Below are 17,640 nucleotides of genomic sequence, written 5' to 3' on the forward strand. Positions count from 1 at the left end.
ATGTTGTTGTCAACTAGTTTTACTCTGCACTTTTCCATTTCTCTCTTTCATTCTCTGCAGACATGACTGAGATGTCACTTGAGACAGACACAAAGAGAGATGAATACCAGCTTATTTTTGCAGCAGATTCTGAACACCTTAAAATACTTCCTCTGGTCAAAGACAGAGGCTTCCCCACCCAGAAGACCAAAGTCTTTGCTCTCAGCAGGGATCCTGCAGCTGCTTGCCATTAAGACAACCAAAGGAGTTAGCAGTGTCTTAAAAGGCATGACATGGTGAGCATCATTCATTCCCCACGTGAAGAAATGACTACAGACCCATAAAAGCGGAACCAGTCCACGAACTTGACCGCTGAATGGGCACACACTGTGACTACAGGCAGCATCTTGAGTGAGCCACTGTCTCAGAAGTTTTTACAATAAACTCAGGGCAAAGGAAGTCTGTGCTTCAAACAACTACATTCAGAACTGCTTTTTCATGTAAATCAAACATGCAGAAGAAATGTGAGTGGGCAGAAAGAAATGCACACAGGAAAGAAAAGTTGTTTCAGTGATCTACAACAGAAGGTGTGTGCTTAAGCCTGAAGAGGAACTGTGAACTTTTTACTCCAAGGGAGGAGCCTCTCCCTCTTTCAAAACATGAAAAGCGACATTCATCAGCAACCCTAATTGGGTATTTAAAATGTTTCCCATTAAGGGCTAGTTTTGTCTTTCTGTATCTCCTTATAAAAGACTAATGTCTTAATTAATAACACATCAGCTCTTCAAAACCAGGGCTCTTCCTGATAAGCCTAGACACACAGTTATTTTTAAAAATATAAATAAATAAACGGCATTAATTTTAACACCCAGTGTTTTAACCAATGCGCTGCTCGGGGGCAGAACCTCCTCTCTATATCACACATAACACTTACACCTTCGCGCAGTTTCAATCGTTAAGTCCAATTGTCAAAAGGAGAAAAAATGTGTACCCCGAGGAGTTTGTAGGAATTGGTCTTTCCAGATAGACGGCTTCCGTCCAACTTTTCCGTCGCTTAACTCGGCTAAAAGCTCTCCAGGGTAAAGAGAACACCTCTCTCAACTCTTTTCCTTCTGAGGTGAAATCGCAGCAAAAAACTGTGTTTTACCGTTGCCTAGGACCCCTGACCCACTTGCCCAGGACAAAAACACTAACAAGCTCTGTGGCAGCCTCTCCGAAAGCTCGCTCTTGGCGCCCCCTGCCGGGAATCTCCAGGACGCCGCAGGCGCAGGAAAGTTAAAAACCCAACTCCAAGCAACCGCATCCAGGTACAAACAACAAAAAAGGAGGTGAAAGCGCTTCCCGCCAAAGCCCAGGCCGGGAGGTGAGGGGGACCAGGACCGGGCCGGGAATCTACCCGCGCTGGGCCCAGTATCAGGGGCGATCGCCGAAGATCACTCCCCGCCAACAGTTCCTCCGAACATCCTGAGCACCGATCTTCGCCTGGCCCCAGCCCGTGAGCCCGGGTATGAAATGCGTGCGGCAGGGCTGCCAGCAGACAGGGGCTCTGCGAATGGAGCTCATCCTGCTGAATCCCCAGGCTTTGCCATCCCTGCCTTAGCCTTGCGCAGCAAAGCACCCTGGGGGAGTTGAGCCCTAGTCCCACTACCCCCAGATTTTCACGAACACTGCAAAGCCCCTGTACAAAGAACAGGAAAATGTCCCCTAGTCCACCGGGCAGGGAGGTAGGCTATTCTGACCACCAAACCAGGTTCCAGATCCCACCAAGCGAGCCTGGCCTCGCGCGGATTACACACACAGATCTCCACGAGTACCTGAGAGGTGCTGGCCGAGGTGCAGGCTTGCCCACTGGCGGGTCGCACACAGGGACCTTCCCAATCCACGCTCGGATCCAGGGAAAGGATAAGACACAAACTTCCAGCCTGTGCGCTATCACCACTGCGACCGCCCCCGCTTTGATGGTAGTCCCATTCCTGCACGCGCCTCTGCCAGGTTCTCCCCACCCAGGTGTCTGCAGAGTGACCCTACCAGAGACTTACACCACCCACAAATGGACCAATGCTGCCCCGGGTCCAGTTCATACGCGCAGGGTCTCAGCTATGACACTCAGGAACTCTGCGGGGGAGCGAGCTCACCAGATGCGGGGCGCGTTCCTCCTGCTAGTCATCCAGCGCCCCGGGGCCCGGAGCTGCTCCAAGGGTCCTCTTCAGTGCGCTACGAGGGAAGTCGAGGCAGCAGCCACCACTGCACCCCGCCACTTCTCCAGAGCTATCCTCCTCTCGCAGCGCGCCAGGCTGGGGACCAGCTCGCCTGCCGGAGACTCCAGTTGTGCAGCTGAGTGGACAGGCTCGCGCCGAGAGAGGGCGACCGGTGAGGTGGCAAAGTTGGGTACCCTCTGCTTAGTAGCTGCGCGTGGGAACCAAGAACACCCCAAAGAAGGATTGCACGTGCCGGGACGTCCCCGCAGTGGGAAGGTGGGATACAGAGGCCGCCGCAAGGCTGGGGCCACCGCCAGCCAAGGGCTGAGGAGCCCACCCGCGGCGGGAGCGCTGCGCGCGCGGGAGTAGACACAGCGTGAGCAGCCGCTGCTGACGCCGCCTTCCTGGCGAGTAGACCAGCGCTGGGTGAGCGGGCCCAGAGCTCGGGGCGGGGGAGCACAGGGCCGCCTCGCCCCGCCCCCGCCCCGCCCCCTCCGCCGCCCCTCCCCTACTCCGCCCCTCCCGCGTGCAAACAGAGCGCTCCACCCGCCCGGACCTTCCCAGGCCCCTCCTCTAGACCCGCCTCTTCCCGAGATGGGACCCCCTCCCAACACTCCCCAGGGGGCTCTCTCTACACCCCAGGAGTCCCTTTTGTGATTCCCCAGTGCAAGTTCACCCAAGTGGTGACTTTTTCCAGACTCCCTTCCTCGCCTGGAAGAGCCCTTCTTTGACTACCCGCCCCCTGTCCGGTGGCTCCGACGTGGCTACTTTGCAGGATGGGCTATATAAAGGGCTGGAGGCAGTTCAACCCAACCAGAGACGTGGCGTCTGTTAGGCCTGCCTAAGCTCCAGGTATGTGCGTGCTCTTCGGCGGATCGCGGGTGGGAAGAAGGTGGGAGTTTAAGATTCAGTTCTTCTGTGTCATCTTAAGAAAATTGGGCTGTGTGTTGCCAGTGGTGAGGGGGTCGCCACGGATTCTTCCAGGCGAGTTGGGCCCAGCATGACTCTCAGCTAGTTCTTGAAAAGGCTAGATCAGACAAATGAATAAATCTGTCTTCCAAGAAAACAACAAGAGGGTTCAAAGCCCTAATGGGCATTAGGAGAAGGTTCCCTCTCCTGGCAGAAACAGCTGGGCTAATTGGCACTCTGCAAGTATCTTGGGACCTTACTGAGTGAGCATCGGGGCAAAAAGTTTATCTTGGAACGCAAAGCAAATGCCTTGGAAAGGCAGTTTTATTGACGCGTTGTTCAGTACTCCTTCTAAGGAAGTGACCAACTCACCAAGTTCTAAACAACATAGAAGGTGGTGGAGAGGGAAAGTTACAGGATAAAGAAAGTCAGAAAACGTGGCTCCCTACCCCTATAGCCACGGTGATTCCCTTCCCTCAGGACAGGGTGAGGGAACAAGGGCTTCAGGGGCTTCAGGTTTTCCTCCCATGTCAGGCCTTGTTGGTGGCTTCTGGGTGCTTTTGCGGAAGGAGCCTCATCAATGAGCCCCTAAACTGCAGGACCTAAGGATGTCCCCTGTTTGCCACAGTCACATCCTGGTACTGGCAGGTTGCAAATATGCTCTGGTGGAGGATAGGGGCGCTGGTGACAGTTCGGGCCATCTGTGAGGGTTCCATACTGCTAAACAGGGACCAGGTAATCGCTGGAATGTGTCACAGCTCATCCAGAACCTCAAAGACTCAAGAGGAGGTGGATAGAAGCTCAAATTGCCACCGTTTTGTTGTTTCTGACACCTTTCCAATAAAAGAATTGAGTGAAACCAGTTTTGAAAGAGTCCACGGGTGCCTATGTCAACCCCAGAGTGTGCCATGGCTAGAGCCGGGGAGCCCGGTAGGTACGGCTCCAACTCAGATGTTTTTGGAGGGCTTCTTTGGGACGTATCTACTACAGTGACCTGGCTGGCTTCCAGCTCTGGGGTGGCAGCTCCTGGCTTCTAGATCGTGAAGGGAGAAGTTAATAGACCTCCCGTGCTTCTCCCTGCTGTTTCAGAAGCGGGTGGGAACTGGCACCGTTCCCAACATTGCCCTTCTCCAGTCTACGTGGCACAACGGCCCAGAGGCTCTTGGGAGAAGGAGGCCTTCTAGGGGCTGGCAGAGGAAGACCTCAGCCTCACACTTGAACCCTGTCGACTTCGGGAGGGCAGATGGAGCTGAACCGGGTGAAGAAAGACAGATTAAGACTCAAATGTACTTAACTAATTCTTTGTCCCTCAGTGCCAATTGATAAAGACAATTAACACGTCTTTTTAAGAAAGAAAAGAATGGGGCACATCAAGCCTGTGTACCCAGCATTCTGGTGGCTGAGGCAGAAAGATTGCGAGTTCAAGGCCAGCCTGGGGCCACCTAGGGATAACTTATCTCATAAACTTACAAGCAGACAAAGAAACTCACTCTTCACTTGGAGGCCTAAGTGCTGTGTGCCGTGAGGATTATTACACAGAATTTCACACTCTAAATGAAGGGAATTTATGTTACTGGGGCAGGATGTAGGTTTGATTTTGATATTTACAGACGATGCTGTACCATGGTTAAAATTCTGTATCAGTGATAATGGATTACAAATCTCTAATAAGCAAGACCAGAAACCAAATTCTCATTCAGAGTGTTTTCTTGGTCTAAAGCAGTGGTTCTCAACCTGTGGTTCACAACCTCTTTGCCGGTGAATGACCCTTTCACAGGGGTCGCATATCAGATATGATGCCTGTCAGATATTTACATTATGATTCATAACAGCCAAATTACGGTTATGAAATAGCAGTGATAATACTTTATGATTGTGGTTCCCACAACATGAGGAACTGTATTAAGGGGCTATAGCCTTAGGAAGGTTGAGAACCCCTGGAAGTGAAATGGTTCTAAGCTGAGACTATTTTTGCTACTGACTTGCAGAAAGTTTGTGAACTTTTCTGAGCTCATGTCTTGTCACACGTGCTCCCTTGTCCTGGATCGCCAGGAATGGCAGTCACAAGCACTAGAGGAGGAAGAACACATCGAGGCTTAGCACCCAGCGGGCACTCTGAAATGCAATTAAAGTATTTATAAATATTTCCTTCTCCGAGTAGAATTTGCTTTCCCATTTTGGAAAGCAATCCTTGTTAAAGGCGCCTTGAATTGTCAGAGTTTTAACTAAATGGGCTTACTATTTTACCAAGAATGTTTTGTTGTTATCAAGATAAAGAATTCTCCCCTCTTCCTTCCCTCCCCCTCCCTTCTTCTTTCCCTACCCCCTACCCCTCGGTTTCCCCACTCCCTCCACCACCACCAATGGCTTCAGGTGGGCCTGTGGGAAGAGCCAAAACTGAGAATAGCTATGAAAGAAACCCATTGGTGAAAATGATGAATTCTGGGGCGCTGATTCATGTGACTTGAAAAACGCCATCCATTTCCTGACTCACCTCAAACTCGGTTCAGAAATATGAAGCAGAGCATGGCTTCAAACTAACACAACAATTTTGTCTTTTCTTTACATTCCCTCCCAGTACCTGACTAAAGCCCAGAGAATGGAGACGACGGGAGGAGCTGAAGAGAGCGAGGCTGGATACATAAGGAAGACACAGCTGTGGACCACAGTCGGCTTTCCTGGGAAGGCTTCCTAACTGTGGGCTATAAGATGTAACAAGACTATTGTTTGATTATTAAAAAAAAAAAAAAGAAAGAAAGAAAGAAGGGAAAAGAAACAGTGGTGGCCTCTTTGTATTATGTTCTCCTGCAGATGAGCCAGGCATATGTTAAAATAACTATTCCGTAGTTTATTTACCCCTCTGGTTCCCACAATTGTCTGGCCCTGCCCATTTCACGGAGGCTAAACACTGGCACAGAGAAGTTTGATGTCTCTGTAGCATTGCTCTGTGCTGCTACGTACTCTGTAGCACTCTGTAACCCTCTGTAGCACTCTGTAGGACTCTGTAACACTCTGTAGCACTCTGTAGCACTCTGTAGGACTCTGTAGCACTCTGTAGTACTCTGTAACACTCTATAGCATTCTGTAGCACTCTGTAGCACTCTGTAGAACTCTGCAGCACTCTGTAACACTCTGTAGGACTCTGTAGCACTCTGTAGGACTCTGTAGCACTCTGTAGCACTCTGTAGGACTCTGTAGCACTCTGTAGCACTCTGTAGTACTCTGTAGCACTCTGTAGCACTCTGTAGGACTCTGTAGCACTCTGCAGCACTCTGTAACACTCTGTAGCACTCTGTAGTACTCTGTAGGACTCTGTAGCACTCTCTAGGACTCTGTAGCACTCTGCAGCACTCTAACACTCTGTAGCACTCTGCAGCACTCTGTAGTACTCTGTAGCACTCTGTAGCACTCTGTAGGACTCTGTAGGACTCTAGCACTCTGTAGTACTCTGTAGCACTCTGTAGTACTCTGTAGCACTCTGTAGTACTCTGTAGCACTCTAGCACTCTTTAGCACTCTGTAGCACCCTGTAGTACTCTGTAGCATTCTATAGCACTCTGTAGTACTCTTTAGCACTCTGTAGCACTCTGTAGTACTCTGTAGCACTCTGTAGGACTCTGTAGGACTCTGTAGGACTCTGTAGCACTCTATAGTACTCTGTAGCACTCTGTAGCACTCTGTAGTACTCAAAAGAGCCTCAGTTGCCCCATGATAGCTATCATGGATGTTGTCACTGAGGAAGGCTTTTAAAGTAGAAAGGTTGCAGGTTGCCTGAACTTTCAGTGCCTCCTGTGGTCTCTCGGGATCCACCAAAGCCGCTTTAGGGTTGTTCCTTTGCCCCAAGAAAGCTCTCTGGCCCTCAGTGGCCTTCCCTGAGTGGTGTTAAGGAGACTAGATTAGTTTTAGAAGAACATTGTAGGAGCTTAGAACCTGTCATCACACACACAAGAAGGAGCATAATTGGATATGATGCAAGGTGCAGGTTCTCTGTCCTTAAGGTAAAGTCCCAGGCTTCTGAGACGTGTGAGAGAGCTGACAGCATGGGTCTCTCCACAGACTAATGTCTTATCTGGGGTCTGGCTTGGCTTCTCACATTGTAATGTGACAATGGACTCTGTCCCCGGTTGTTCCTGATGGTTGACACAGAGTGATCTGCCCTCATCCACCCCAAGTCAGTTCTGCTTATCTATGATCTCTCAAATTCCACCCACACTAAGAGTGGTGTTCTTTCCCCTCATGGCCACATTCAAAGAAGGAGCCCTGTTAAGTGTGCAGGCCACAGCAGTAAGTAGCTTTAGGATAGACCCAGACACACACTCGGGAAGATGAGCCTGCCAATCTGAATTGGGTGGGTTTCCCTTTCAATAGTTTACTTCTTCCTTGACATAGCTGATGATTCTTAAAGCTTCCAGTGGGACATCGCCTTTTACTTAAGCTGCATTTCCAGAAATCAGAGCATTCTAGAAATCTACAAGCATTTTGGTTCACCATGTATGTGTGTGTGTGTGTGTGTGTGTGTGTGTGTGTGTGTGTGTGTGTGTGTGTGGTTAGATTTCTAGATAGTTTTTTGGCAACCCAATTTCCTTAAGATGAAACTGGTGCCCTCAAAACAGTTCAAGTTGTCTTTTAGAAATATGGAACAGGAAGAAGAAAAATGCTAAGTTTAAAAGACTCTTGGAATATCTTCAGGAAAGGCAGATGGTTTCTGGCATGAAGATAAAGTATCCTTACGGTTTCCTTGGAGTTATTTTCTGACATTGAGACTCATATATGTCTTGAGTGTTTATAAGCAAAGAGTAACTGTATTATTTAAAAAGAAAAGGTATTCTGTACTTCTTCAGTAATGTCTTCTACCTTCCTCTATCTTTGAGAAATGGAGCTTTGAGGTGACATGAATACTTTGAGAAACACCTCTAAGAACTGTATTTAGCTTTTGAAGCACAATTTTTCTGCCTTTAGTTTATTTCAATATTTACCAACTAAATTTAGCATAATGACATTGAACTCAATAAAAGGGGCATTTGTAGACTCAAGCCTAAGAGGCCATGTCTCCTCAAGCAAATGCGAGGAACAAAGCCTGTTGTGGTCTTTCTGCCCCTCTCTCTGCACTCACCTCAGCATGCCAGTTTCTCTCAGTCCAAATGCCAGCACCTCCTCTCATGCTGACAGCAGTGATCGCTTCTCAAACAGCATCCCTCCCACAGCAAGCATCTTCAATGACACAGACCTGATTTTATTTGAATTGCAAAACGGCTGGCTTTAAAACAAACAACCAAGCAGACTTTCTTGTAGTCGGATGAAGCCGCGCTGTTCAGTTAGGAACAGCAAGGTGAACACTGGGTGAGGGACAGTGGCCTACAGATGGGATGGGGTTAGCTTTCCTCTCCTGCCTGATTCTACTTGAAACTCCATGTGACAGCTGAATTACGGGCACAATCCTGCTCCATAATGGGATCTAAGCCAGGAGCCAATGATGACAGTAAAAAGGACATTTAGACAAAACCTGGCAACATCAGGAGCTCTGTGTTCTTAACCTTGAGAAGAGATGGGAGTGTTAGTAAAGTTAACCTGCGGGTGTGCCTGTAAGGGGACTTCCAGAGAAGGTGAACTAAATAGGACAGACTCACTATACTGACCAGCCTTTACGGTCACAATCAGACATTCATTGTGAGGAGCCTGACACAATCAGAGTTGGCCTGGGAAGATGAAACGTCAGCTGAGAAACTTCCTCCCTCAGATGGGCCTGTGGCATATCAGTGAGGCATTTCCTTGATTGGCGGTTAAGATGGACTGTCCCAGCCGACTGTGGTCCTGGACTATGTGCAAAAGGTCCCTGAGAAGAAGCCAGAGAGCCAGCAAGGCGGTAAGCATCACTCCTCTGTGGTTGCTGCTTGAGTTCCTACCTCTGGGCCCATACCTCGAGTGCCTGCTCTCGCTTCACTCAGTGATGAACTAGAAATGTGAGGTGAAATAAACCCTTTCTTCCCCAATTTCCTTTTGATCGTGGTATTTATCACAGCATCAAAGAACTAACTAAACCACTCCCCAGAACATCCTGGTGTGGACTATCCCAACTCGGCCTCCCCATGATGAGAGGTTGCAACCTCCCAGATTATGTGTGACATCTTTTCCCTTTAAATCGTCTCTTTTGGTTTTTTGTTTTGTTTTAAAGACACATTAAAACAACAGGATCCCTCTGGTAACCTGTAAGACTTACTTGAAAATTTGGCTTCTAAATACTAAAGAAGAAAGGGCAACCCAAATCAATGTATAACCTTAACAAAACTACCCAGTAAATAAGTTCCCAAGTGAAGGGGGGGAGATCTCTGTATAGTCTGTGGAAGAAAGAAAAAAAAAGACAATTTCAATACTCTATTATGCATACTTTATTAAAAGATTTTTAAAAATGAAGAGAAGGCTCTTTCTTATGGATACTTTTCTTAAACACTGAAATAATGATTTTAAAAGGATGAACCTTTAACTGTGGAGGCTACAGTGGTTTCAGTTCAAACCCTTAGGTAAAGAGACAGAGTCTCAGAATAAAAAGAACATTCTGGAAGACTCCACTATTTGTAAACTTAGAAAGTCTCACCATGCATGCCTGATTGAATTGGCATAAAGAACCCTGTGGGACGTTGCATCCTGAACACAGCCCACATCTGTCGTTCATCATTTTATCCATCGGGCTTCTCTGTGTGACTTAAGGAGACCTATAATTATTAAGCAAAGCAGGAGAAATTTTCCAGAAACAAAGGGAATTTTTGTTGATGATGACAAAGACTGGAACAAGCCATTGATTAATACTTATGCAGTCAATAAAGGTAAAACACTGAAATATCAGTCCAGGAGTCAACAAAGGCATTGACATAGCAGAGTCCATGAATGGCCAAGGGCAGCTTTAAACAAAGGTGGTGTGCGACTTGCTATGGAGAGGAGGGACTCAACAACACAGTCTAAGGCAAGCGACTCTCCAGAAGGAGAAATGTTGACCGAGTCGCTTCCTTCAAGCCATTCATACAAATAGCTTCAAAGCAGATGAAAGCAAAAATTAAAAGACAAAGCATCAAAAAATACTTAGGAAAACACATGAGCACCCATCCATATGACCTCTGGCTAGGGAAGCAATTCTTAGAATAAGTTACAGAGACCAACCATAAAGAAAAATCAATGCGGCAAACCACATTAAAGATTAGATTTTCTATGCAAGGATACACAACTTAAAAAGCAAGCCCTTGCTCTAGGGAACTTTCAGTGTACACAAATAACAAAAGATGAGGGTGGCGAGGTATATTCTCAATCTCTAACAACCCACTGGGAAAGGAGGAAGCAATGCAAAAACGTGTACAAATGTAGCAGGCGTTCAATGGCTAATAGGCGTAATACAATCATTCAAGCTTCCTAAAATCACAAAAAAGCCATTTAAAATAAGGGGCCATTTAATATCAGTCAGACTGACCACAGTTGAGTCATCTGGCAACATAAACTAACACCAGATAGTGTTTAAAAAAAGAAAAAGGACTTTGGAAGTGTGATTTATTACAATCACTTGGGAAAGCATTTTGGGAATTCTTACAATGTTGAAAATGTACATTCTGTTACACCATTTGGGCTAGGGGGACATAGAGAATACTGCCAGTTTATTAATAAAAACTAATCCCAAATAACTTACCTAAATAATTTATGGATATACGCATAATAGCTAAATGGCCCATACATGATAAATTCTAAATTTGTGACTTTCAGTTCTGAAGAGGGGTACACAAAGGCCACGAATTTTATATGTGATCTTGCTTTTCCATTAATATAAAAATAAGGAATAGTACAGATATTGAAAATGTTAAGATCAAACAGGGTAGCTTTGGCGGATGCTCATTAGATTAGTACCCTTTTCTGAATCCTCAAAAGATTTCATAATTCAATAAAGAGGGTTAATGGGAAGAAAGGAAGCTCAGAGAGTTGGTGCAGGAAGCTCATTAAGGTGGCTTTGTCCTGAAGAGAAATAAGGAGTCTGCCGCAGCTGGAGGGGCATGCACACAGAGGGCTATTTTTTAAAGTGGGTCACTGGAAGGATGGTTTTACATTGCTTGAAATGCATCTATGCCCAGATTCAAGAGTATCTATGTAGCAAAACAGGGTAATCCCAGGACAAAGGCCTTGCTGAGCTAAGAAACCATAGGATTTGTGTGTGGAGAGAGCAGGGCCCTCCTAGAATTAGAGAAAGTGGGTCTGAGCGAGACCAGGCAGAGGTGGAAATGGACTATATGGATATATAAAGAGACCTGATCTCCTGAGGATTTTTGGTTCCCTAGCTAACAGGACCTGAGAAAGATTTCCCTGTGGAGCAGAGAGATGAATGTTAGAAGAGGAAAAAAGAATAAATGTGATGCACATGAGGAAAATGAACTTCCCACAGAGCAACCCTACCTACACTTTTACAAGTCCTCTATGGCTCCCTATGATACTTAGGGTTGTTTTCCTGAGATGACTCGGTCTCAGCCTGCAGGTTCTCTCCAGCATCACGGTACATCCCCAGTATCTGTGGAGGTGTGGGAAGGATAGAATCCAACCAGAAGATGACTGACCCAGCCAACAGGCAAGACGAGAAGCATCACTGAGAAAGTTTGTGAGAAGTATCTTTAGGGACACCATGCAATGTAAACTAGCTCTGAAACATCCAGACACACAATTGATGATGGTGTCAATAGGTTGGAAAGCAGAGCACTAGCTGAGACCCAGGAACCGTTGTCATGGGAGCGTGTTATTCCAAGCTCTGTCTGTGCCAGTGAGCGTGAGAAAGAAGAGGTCTGTGTCTATTGAGATGGATAGATAACAAGTTGGTTTTGGAACAGAAGATGGACATCTCATCAGTGTTCATGTTGAGATCTCTAAGAGAAACCTTTAATGAGTGAGTGTGGCGTTTGAGGTTCAACAGACAAAGACATTTTATAATTTTGAGCATGTCATTCAGAGAAAAACAAAAAGACCTCTATGAACTAAATCATAAGCCCAGGGAATCTAGAAGCATATAGTTCTCACATACACATAACACACATAAATATACTATGCACCACACACCTATATACTACACATCACATACACACTCACATCACATACACACTCACACACACACACACACACACACACACACACACACACACACCTAAACAGCAAGCTAGCTTCAAACTGAATCTTCCTACCTCTGCCTCCTAAATTGCAGAGTTAGAGACACACCTCCACAATCTCACAACTGTACTCAGAAACAAAAGAGAGCAGTGGAAGAGGCTGGCAGTATGGCCAGGAAAGGATTCCCCGTGAGTAGCACCAATGCATTCTGACCATTGCCCACATGTCTCTATTCCAGCTTCCCAGCTCAGTAAGAACATGTGTGGTTGTCTGACCATGCCGTGGAAACCTACAGGAATGTTTCTTTTGCCAGAACTTGCCCAGCATACCCTGGACTACTGTATGAGGATACTGGGATCTTCCAGAGTCTGCCAATAGGGAATACTGCTTTGGGGGTAAACTATCTTCTGCTTCATGGAAGTGCAAAAGACACACAGACAGAATGTGGAATTTGCTCAGAGGTGGGGATGGATAAATTAAATTATGACTGTCAAGGGACCATGGCTGTGCCAGTGAAGGGTCCAGGCATCATGTCCTTCGTTTACTGATAGTATGGAGTGTTCTCCGCTGGTGTGAATACCGGTAAGATAAGCCAACCTCTACACTAACTGACTGTGGTGGGACCTGTCCCTGCCACCACCCTTTAGACGAGTGTACTGAAAACAGATGACCTGTATAATTTCTGCAGGTTAGACCCAGGGAGGTGTAGATAGAAACGGTCAGCCTCACTGCTGGAACCAAGTTTCAGGCCCTCACCACCTCCTCTGCATGAGATCAGGGTTGGCAAACGTTTTCTCTCAAGGGCCAGGAAGTAAATATTTTACTCTGTGAGTCAGACAGTCTCTGTTGCAACTCTAGATAATATGAAAACAAATTGTGTTCTAATAATAATTTATTTTTTAAAAACATACCAGATTTGGCCTCTGGTCACAGTGTGGTGACCCCAACTCTAGATCAAGGGTTCTAAAACTTGAGTATGCTTTAAAGTCATAGAGAGGGCTTATTAAATTCAGATTAAAGTCTGAAAACCTCCCCTGGCTCTAATGAATTAGTTCCATGGGCAAGTTACCAAATTATCTGTCATTAGCCACTTTCTAGGACATACTGACACTCAGGATAAAAGTTTGGTTTTTAGGACCAGGATGTCAGCTCTGGAATGTCAGGGTTGGAAACTGGTCCTCTTATTCACAACACTCTTATTCACAACACTCTGTGATACAGTGACTTCTATGCACCCAGAAAGATTTACTTATGAAAAGAAAAGAATGGCTATATTGCAATGTTATAATGTTTCCAACTATTTCAAAATGTGTCAAAAGTACCAAGGCTGTTCACAGACTGTTTAACTCAGAGAACCACATTACCTAGTCTAGGAAACTGGTTTGAATCATACAGCAACTTTTTCCAGTTCATGCATTTAAAGAAAATCAGATTTATTTTCACACAGTCCTCAGTCTTGTTCAAGTTGCATTGAATGTACTAAGATATGGTTCTATGAAAGAAACCTTTGCCCATCAGACATTGTTCCTTGGAGACTGGGAACAAAGAAAATGAAAAGTTACAGGGTTTCACAGAAAGCATTGCGGGTACACAGAAAGAGGGATCTTCAACTTGTAAGATTAGAATCAGGCTGGCCAGACACATCTACAAACAGCTCAGTGTCAAAGATGAACTAAGGGGCACTCGTGACCCACGGTTCACTTTATTTCAGAAAACAGGCAGAAAATTAAAATATTTTTGAAACTACTGTAACTTAGAAGAAAAAATACCATCTGATTTCAAAACACAGTTTCCCCCTTTCCCCTCATTTTGAGAAAAAGTGACCAGAGAGGCAGAGCGAGCAGAAGACACGCTGTCTGTCTTTCCTGGACAGGGATGGGACTTTCCTGTGTCCACGGTGACCGTGAAGTGACAGAGCCTCCTCAGTGCTCGATTTCATGTTATAACGAAGGGAAAACTTAACACCCAAGCCTTTTTATCCCAAAGTTAATGGGTTACATTCTTGAGGTCAGCAGGCAGATGGAACTGAAGATGAGAATACCAAATGGCAAAATCACAGAACCACTATTACTTTGTCAAGGTCAGCTTTGAGCACCAGAAGAGACTTTGCAAGCTTTTGATCTTCAGTCTTACACCTACGAGGACACTGTGGCTAGAGTGACTTCATGTCCTTCCTGGCTAGGAAGATCTATCCAGGGCCAGGGCCAGACCACACCAGATTCCTAGCTCCTGTCAGGTAAATTGTTCCTCCCTCAGCCTTCACCAGTGTCCCCATCAATGCCTCGTGCAGGCAGTTCCGTTGCTGTGAATAAATAACCCAATACAAACAAGTTAAGGGAGGAAAACATGTTTACGTTGGCTCAGTGTTCAAGATTACAACGCACCATGTCAGGAAAATCGTGTCAGCGGGAACCTGAGGCGGCTGGATGCACGGCAGCGACGCTCTGGTAGCAGAGAAGGATGAACACCTTGCTCAACAGCTCACCTTCTCCTTTCATGGAGTCTGAGACCCTAGCCAATCAACAGTACCTCTCACTTCCAAGGAGGCTCTCCCTACCTCAATGACGCTCTAGAGAATCCCTCCCTGGCACTCAGAGAGATGTCTCTCTCAAGTGATTCTAGAGCGTGTCATGTCAAGATTAATCATCACACGTGCTAAGACATGTTGTATGTGTGTGAGAAAGAGGGGAAAGAAAGGAGGAGCAAAAAGAGGAGAATGAGGAAGAAGAGAATGAGGAAGAAGAGGAGGAGGAAGAGGAGGAGGAGAAGGAAGAGGAGAAGGAACCACAGATGTTGTGGTATAAGGAGCCATTCAAATATGTGTGCCTATCCTTAGACTTATGTAATGATCTCAGCTACCCCTAACCAAGATAAGTGATCCTAACCTCAGAGCTATATCTATCTTCCCTCCATGTGTGTGGCCTACACACGGAATGCGGCATTCTTCATGAGGTCTCCGGTTGCTCCTCTAGGTCTAGCAACTATAAACTGAAACAACGTTCCAGTCCAATGATTAAAGATAATATACAATGGGGGAGCGGGGTTAACCGCTTTCTAAACAGACCCAATCCTAGGGCTTGGCATATCCCGTAGGTTCTGCCACCTAGCACTCCCTGATGAAGCTCTCCAGAAGGAGACACTTGCCCATGGATATCCATGGACTCCCACTTGTTTGATGGTTGTACTCTGCTGGTCCGTTAGCTTTTGAGGTTACCTGTGCATGTACACCCTCTCCCTGCCCACCTCAGTGTGTGCCTTTGCTGCCCACTGTCCCCATGCTTTGTCCACTTGACCAAACAGGAATCAGAAGCAACAGGTTACAGTGCCTTACAGTCAGAAATCTGACAGGAAGTAGGGCAGGGCTCCAAAGAACTAAGACTGGACCCCTGAGATTTCCTTTCTCTGCTAAGCTACACCTCCTAAGAATTCCCAACCAGAGGCACCAGCTGGTACCCAAATGTCCACGCTCATGAGCCCATGGGGGGGGGGGGGAACACTGACAATTGTTTTGCTGCCTGGAAATTTCACCATCTCTCACATTGATTGCATTATGCACAAAAGGCTAATCTAGATCAAATTGCTAATATTTCATCTGGCTGCACTTCTGTAGAAACCGCTTTCATGTCCTCTGACTCTCTTCCTTTTTCCTAAGTTATTCCACTAGACGGAAAACTCTCTGCCTGGTATATTATTAGAAATGAGAGTTGACTTTTACTCCTATAGGCAGTGGTGCTATATAGAACTATATGAGCCCTAACTGATATTTCTATGTGAGTACAAGTTGGTGAATTTTACAAGTTTACTTGGATATTTTTAGGATAATGCTTCTGCAGTAATCAATCTAAACTAGTGATTTACAGAGTCATATTAAAGCGCTCACCTCAAAATTGTGTGCAGAGTGTCTGTATGAAATATATTTATATCACATGCAGATTTTTCTCATTTCATTTACAAATATTAAGCATAAAAATTGGAAACACAGCTTTCACAATGTGCAAATAAAATGATTTCATTTTAGTTGTGTTTAAAATAAAGTCAAATTCACAATGTTAATAGCTATAGATGGCTAAACATGTGAAAACAGAATATCCAATCTTAAAATACATGTTTCTATTGGAGTGGAAGAAATGTACCTCACAACTGTTCCTTCCAAGTTCTCAAGTAAATGAAGAATAAAATCCAGTAACAAAAACCAGAACTTCTGTCAGCTCTTGTTAAAACTTAGCAAGGGGGTTGATTAATGGTTGATTCCATCATCTTTCTTTGGGGGACATTTTGCTGCTCTGACCCATGGTTTGGGAAATAGCATGGTGTAGGCAGGGAAGGGGTGGTGGGAAGTCTTCCTCAGATGAGCAGCTGGGTGTACAATTCTGAGATCTGAATGAACATGTCTAGACAGAGGCAGACACAGAGGCAGAAGTACGCTCCACCGATGCAGCTGAGAGGCTAGTCAAACAGAGACTGGCCTGTTGCTGGCGATAACACTAAGGTCACTGGTGACCTTCACACGGTCAGTTTCTGTGCCGTCAAAAGCTAGCAGATGACTGAAGTAATGGGGAAACAATATTCTCAAAGCTTGTCACAAGCTAAGTGGCAGTGTTTTCATCCCGACTCACTAGGAACAGGGCAGGAAGAGGTCCACCCATCTAAATACTTAAGACGTAGAAGAAATTAGCCTGTTACCGAAGAGGACAACAACCTTAGAAAATGGTGGCACTTACATGGAAAGTGTTAGCCTGGGGAAAGAATGAACACAGGGTAGCTGGGAAATCCGAAGATATTCTCATAAGTACAAGCAAGGACAGTCGTCTCCATTTGTGTCTCGACTTCATCATCACAAGTAGGTCGAGGTACAGAGCAAGCAGCATTTGTGTGAACGACTCAGGAGGACCGGTTTGAACTTGAATTTTGGAATTCCTTTGAGATCAGGGCTGCACCTTAGACTTGACAAGCAAAGTGTGAGTGTCTATTTTCTCTTAAGAAATGATAAAGAACTTCAATGCCAAATGCAAGACATTGGAGGAAGCACTCAGGCCCCTTGGGATGGCCCGGGGGCCATTCCAGTGTGCTCTCATTCCTGTAAAGCGTGGGGCTTGAGTGGTTGCATCTTCTCCCTGGACCCATGAGCCTGACACCGTGGTGTGAACAGTGAAAAGGGAGTGGAGCCTAGCTTCTGTCAGCAACTCAGCATCAGGAATGGAGACAGACTCTGGACAACAGACTAACCGTCCTTCAGTTCTGTCTGCCTAGGGCGTCTCAGTGATGCAGACTCAGTTGTCTGATTTAAGTGTTCATCCCTTGTCCCACACACCTAGCTTCCTTTCTGAACCATACAGCCAATATTCTCTTCCCAGGGCACAAATTCTTGGTCCTTGGGCAAAGTTCCCAAAGGCTAAGCTATCTTCCTCAAGAAAGATAAAGCAGGGACAAGA

At 46.0% G+C, this 17,640-nt stretch overlaps 1 protein-coding gene, 1 long non-coding RNA gene and 1 other non-coding gene across 3 annotated transcripts in view; 2 read left to right on the forward strand and 1 right to left on the reverse strand.

Annotated features, from left to right (window-relative positions):
* Nucleotides 1-2,602, reverse strand: part of Sema5a (semaphorin 5A) — a 453,217-nt gene extending 450,615 nt beyond the window's left edge. Inside the window, exon 1 of the mRNA XM_052159481.1 lies at nucleotides 2,115-2,602. The gene's annotated coding sequence lies outside the window, so the exon portion shown is untranslated. The remainder of the gene's footprint in view (nucleotides 1-2,114) is intronic.
* A 112-nt stretch (nucleotides 2,603-2,714) lies between these two features.
* LOC127666895 (uncharacterized) lies at nucleotides 2,715-9,075 on the forward strand. Its single transcript, XR_007973736.1, has 2 exons — nucleotides 2,715-3,029; nucleotides 5,665-9,075. It is a non-coding gene; the product is annotated as an uncharacterized LOC127666895 (long non-coding RNA).
* LOC127667166 (small nucleolar RNA SNORD123) lies at nucleotides 5,512-5,581 on the forward strand. The gene has a single exon (XR_007973813.1). It is a non-coding gene; the product is annotated as a small nucleolar RNA SNORD123 (small nucleolar RNA).
* Nucleotides 9,076-17,640: the final 8,565 nt, after the last annotated feature.

The sequence above is a fragment of the Apodemus sylvaticus genome, chromosome 16, assembly GCF_947179515.1.
Source record: "Apodemus sylvaticus chromosome 16, mApoSyl1.1, whole genome shotgun sequence".
In the NCBI taxonomy this organism is placed as follows: domain Eukaryota; kingdom Metazoa; phylum Chordata; class Mammalia; order Rodentia; family Muridae; genus Apodemus; species Apodemus sylvaticus.